Below are 5,366 nucleotides of genomic sequence, written 5' to 3'. Positions count from 1 at the left end.
CCCCGCCTACTTCCTGCCCTCCGGCCGCGCCGGCTGCCGGTTGGGCTCAATAGACACAAGCCGGCTGGTGCTGGAGTTGCGAGAGAGAACGCCGCGCTCCGAACGGAACTATTTTTCGCGGAGTTGGCGTCTAGTCGGACCTGGATCCCGCAGGAAGTGGGAGCGCCGCGGTTTGGGGGAGGAGTCCGTGCTGATGCAGAGTTCCCCGAGGGCTTTGTGCAGGTTTGGGGTGCAAGGCGCAGAGCGAAAGTGAAGAGACGGTTTCTGGAGACTTGAGCTGAACTCAGGGTGACAAGGGAAGGAGGACGTGGGGCTCTCAGTGGGGCAGGGTAAGTCATAGAGTCTCAGAGTAATAATAATACCGATATTTTTTGAGCATGGATTATGAGACAAGGTTCTGTGTTGGGTGCTCATAGGCATTATCTCATTTAGGCTTCACTAAAAAGGGAAAGGGGGCTAATAGATACTATCATCAAATGAGGGATTCAGCCATGGAGACGGTGCAGCCGGCCCAAAGCTGCGCGCAGTAGTTCACAAGTAGCATAACCAGGATTTGGACACAGATCATCTGGTTCTGCGTCGGTAAGCAGAACTTCAAGACGCGGGCGCAATCTAACAGTTCATCTGGTCAAAGCCTTGCACATTTACAGCAGGAAACCTGGGGTTTAGAAGTGATTTGTTTCCACGTGTGTAGTAAGTGGCACTCTCTAGGGTAGAACCCGGGTCTTCTCTTTTCCCTCCCTTCATTCATCCCTCTGCAGGAGCCGGGCACTCCTGGTGCTTCCCAACAGTAAACTGTTCCCCAAACTTGCACGTCCCGGAGTGAGTTGGATTCTTCAGATGATGCGTGAATGATGGGCACTTCGTACATGGTCACAAGTCAGCGTCTTGCAGCGGAAGATACAACTGGCCTAATTGTCGGGGTTGGGGGGGCGGTGCTGGTAGGGAACCATTTATTATGGCTTGGAGCCCTAGAAGCCGTAGTAGGACTTGCATCTGACTTCAGGGCACAGTATTACCTACTGAAGGTGGAGTATTGGCTGGGAAGTCTGGTCTGAATCAAGTGAAAAACAGTGCTGGAAAGATTGTATTTAAAGTACACAAATTCTGGTGCTTTGCTGTATGAGGCTTGTGGAGGTTGTATCTATCGATATAGAAATTTATGAGGATTTGAAATAAAAATACATTTCATATTCAGTAGTTTAGGGTTTGCTTTTTCCTTTTCTGTGTCCGTTTACTGATGTAATTCTCAAAACTCAGAATCTATTAAAACTCAGAAGTGACTTAGAAAACAGATTTTTAAAAATATTGAGAGTGAGGAAAGGAGAGAAAAAAGACCTTTCCCATTGGTACTTACCAAATCAAACTGATTACTTGTGTATGCACGTACTCCACTGGGCCATGTCTTCTTAGAGGCAGGGAAGAGTGCTATAGATAGCATAATGGTTGAGACTTGCCTCAGAAAGAACTGGGTTTAAATCCCTCGTCACAGTGCTTACTATCTATATACTCAGGCAGGTTGTTTTACATGACTGAACTGGTTTCTGTATCTTTAAAATAGCGATAATATCTTATTTATAGAGTGTCAAGAAGATTAAATGGATTCATTCATGTGAAGCATCTAACAGAACTGCAAGCACTGGATAAGTATTACCTGTTATTTTGACTATGATTATTTTACATTGTCCTAGTAAAATATCTTGCAAATGGTAAATGCTCAACAAATGCCTGAACCATTGTTAAGAGTCCAGACAAGGAAAGAGTGACCTATATTTAAACCAAGAAGAGAATGGACCGTATGGAGAGAGAAAAATGAGGTGAAGGAAGAGCAGGATGACTGTATTTACAATATAATAATTGTTTATTTGGAGGATAATTTTACTGTAGATATGGCAAATTGATAGTTAGAATTAAAATTAAGAAAAAACTACTGGGTATTTATTCAGATTGTCTCGATTAATAGGGTAGATCTGATTTTTCAAAATTCAGTTCTCTGTTACTGGTCATTGCGAAGTAGAGGGCAGCACATCAGAAGTCCAGAAATCCCAGCCTAGACTTTCTAGAGTTTTGTCATCATCCATAAAGACATTAACTGCAACAGAAAATTAGACTCCTCTACTCTTTATGGCTGTAGCTTCTTTTTTCCCCTGGACCTATATGCCCTTACATGCTCTATATCTGCTCTTATATTTCATTTTTCTTGTCAGCCCTCCTGCCATTACCTCCCTTACCAGCCTAGACTGCATGTTTATCAACATCCAAACACCCTGCATCCCTTGCCTCTGTCCCCAGTGCCTGTCAAAACCCTAACCCTGAATCTGTCCCATAAATCCCCAGCTGGGCACCCCGGAGAAAATAACACAAAGTTTCATACAACAGATTCTTGGTCTACGGCTTCAGCTCACCCCCCAATTCTTGACACTCCTGCATCATTCGTCAGTTCTCTGTCATGTAACTTTCAGTGATTTCTCATAACTATCTCCTTCCTCAGCTTTAAATTCTCTTTTTATTCAAAGGTGACTAGAGTGGTCTAAAAGGTATTTTTCAAGCACTTAATGCACGTTCATATGCATCTGCAACTTTTATGCAAGTTCCTTTTCTAATTTTAATTCCATGTTCCTTTTCTAGATTGCACTTGAGACCTGGATGACAGACCTGTAAGGACTGAACGGACCTTTGACAAGATGGGATGTTCAGTGAGACCATGGCAGCCTGCAACTAGGACTTTATCTTTAATTCAGGTGGTGTTCCTGTGGTAGCTAGTGCTTTTGGTTAAATTTTTTTAAGTCTCTTTTTTTAAGTGACAGGATTTCCAAATTGTTGTTTCTGCTATGTTTTTAGTGGGTGGTTAAGGATGAGAAATTGATTCACTTGGTCTAGTGTGGTAGGAAATAGATGAAATACTAAGACTGAGTCCTACACCCTCCTTGCCATCAAGCACCCACTCATTTGAATATAGGAATTTCCCAGGAGCCACAGACATTTCTAGCAACCTTCTTCCCAGTTAACTGAGAAAATTCAAACCATCCTGCAACATATTCCTTAACTTCCTGCCCACTCATTTCCCTTACTGCCACATTTATCTGCCTCTCTCTTATCCATCTCAGAAGATGAATAGTGCCTACCCCACCCATGCTACTGATCAGTGCCTCTTTCTAGACCTCTTCGCTACATCTGACACCATTAATAAGACCCCTCTTTAATTCTCTCCTGTTTCTTCTGCCTATCTCATGCTTCTGAGGGGGCTCTTTCTCTGCCTGCCCTTTATGTAGTATAAGGTTCAACCTTGATTTTTCTTTTTTTTGCATGAATCTTCCCCTTCATAGTACCATCCATTCTCATTGTTTTAATCTGTTTGCTCAGGAATCCTAAAACTACTGCTATCCCTGAATTCTTCCTTGAGATTCAGATTTTTATTTCCTGGCCTGCTAGATAGATGTGATTGGGAGTTGCTCATGAGCCATTCAAATTCTAATCTATCCCTTTTTCTTTTTTCAGCTACCAATCTATCTCACTGTTGCCTCTGGCTTTACAACCCTAACCTGCATCCACCAATTTGTCTTCTAAGTAGCAGCCAGAATGATCACTCTTACATGTAAACCTGATCATTTCACTGGTCTGCTTAAACTTCTACAACCCCTCCCCACCATCACCTCTAAGATAAAGTCCCAACTCCATGGCCTGCACCCCAGGACCTCCTTATCTTGCCATTGTTTATGTTTCCACTGTCAGCTCCCATCACACCCACTTCCCATTCATAAAGCTGTTTTACACTTTGAGACCTTTTCTTATTCTTGCTCACTCTGTCTGGACAGTCTTGATTTTGTTTGCCTGCTTCTTTCTTTACTTATTTTTCAGATGTCTTCTAAGAAGCCTTTCCCTAATCCACAGTCTGAACTAGTTGACTTTCCTTCTGACTTTCTAGGTATTGATTTATTCATTCAAAAAATACTTATGGAGCCTCTTATCTTATGTCAGACACTGAGCTAGGTTCTAGAAATATAATAACGAACAAGCAAATGTGGTAAAAATCAATCTAATAGTTGACCTGGCAAAGTTTATATTCCCGTAGAGAAGGGAGACAAATAATTAAAAAATATATATATATGGTTCCATCTGAGTGGCTCCATGTAGGAGAAGAGCTAGGAATTGGCCAGGTTAAAGGGTGGAGGGCAAGATAGAGGTAACAGCTGTGAAGGCCCAGACATGAGAGGAGAGCACAGTCTAGGAACAGAGATTCTAGACACAGGGCTGGGGAGGTAAACAGGCAGCAAATCATGAAGTGTACTCCTAGTCATGGTAAGGTGTTTGGACTTCTTCCTAAAGGTAATAGGAAGTTTGGAGGGTTTCAGCATGGTTAGGTTTGTGTTTTAGGTGATAACTCTGGCTGCTGTGAGAAAGCAGAATTGAAGAGTGGTGAGACTAAAGGAAGGAAAACCAGTTAGGACATCATTGTAATCCAGGGGAAAGGAGATGACAGCCTATACTAGGGAATTATCAGCGCGGATGACGATAGATCCCAGAGGGATTCAGGAGGTAGAGGTGGCAGGACTTGATGACTGAATTGGGAGGGCAGAGGTGAGAGAAGTCAAGGATAGAGTTCCATAAAACAAGTTTTAGTGAAGACCCTATTTACTGTCGTATGTTCACAGCCTATACAACGTAAGACATTGTAGATGCTTGATAAATATCTGCTTAGTGAGAGTCTTCTGGCTTGAGCCCTAGAAAAATTGGGTGCCATTCTCTGATTTAGGAAATGTAGAGGTGAACTCATTTGGAGAGGTGACTGGTGATTGAATTTTGGACATGCCTAGCTCAAGATGCCTGTGGGAAATACACATGAAAATGACAGATACAGTGCAATTGGGAGAGATCTCAGGTGTATTCTTTGTATTCTCAAAAAAATAAAAGTTTATAAATTACTGAAATGATCTGTTTTGTGTCTGTCTCCAACATTACACAGGGCTGATTCTAAATGACTTGATTCCCTAGCACCTAACACCTAACCTGGCACAAACTGGGCGCCCAGTTGGTGTTTGCTATTACATCTAACAGGAGAAGTTAGTAATAGTAGTAGCCTCTGAGGACGGAGGCTGGGGCTCAGAGTGAAAAGATTTTCTTTTTATTGAATATACTTTGGTTCTTTACACTTTCCCCCCATGTGCTTATATTTCCTATGAAAAATAAAAAGATGAGAAAGAAGTGTTCAATTTGTATGCACTTTAAACTGAAAACAATACTCCAACTATAATCTGATTTGTATAGAGTAGAATATTAATTCTATCTGAAGTCATACTAGCATTTTTTGACCGCTTCAGAGTATCAGTTGGTTTATAAATTTGACGAGTGTATCATTGATGCCATTG

General features: G+C 42.0%; 1 long non-coding RNA gene across 1 annotated transcript; it reads left to right on the top strand.

Annotated features, from left to right (window-relative positions):
• The first annotated feature begins 184 nt into the window (after positions 1-184).
• LOC130850303 (uncharacterized) lies at positions 185-4,913 on the top strand. The gene is made up of 3 exons (XR_009052867.1): positions 185-329; positions 1,582-2,741; positions 3,859-4,913. It is a non-coding gene; the product is annotated as an uncharacterized LOC130850303 (long non-coding RNA).
• The last annotated feature ends 453 nt before the right edge of the window (positions 4,914-5,366 follow it).

This window comes from Hippopotamus amphibius, chromosome 3 (assembly GCF_030028045.1).
Source record: "Hippopotamus amphibius kiboko isolate mHipAmp2 chromosome 3, mHipAmp2.hap2, whole genome shotgun sequence".
NCBI classification, from domain to species: Eukaryota; Metazoa; Chordata; class Mammalia; order Artiodactyla; family Hippopotamidae; genus Hippopotamus; species Hippopotamus amphibius.
This window is presented reverse-complemented; position numbering and strand designations above follow the sequence as displayed.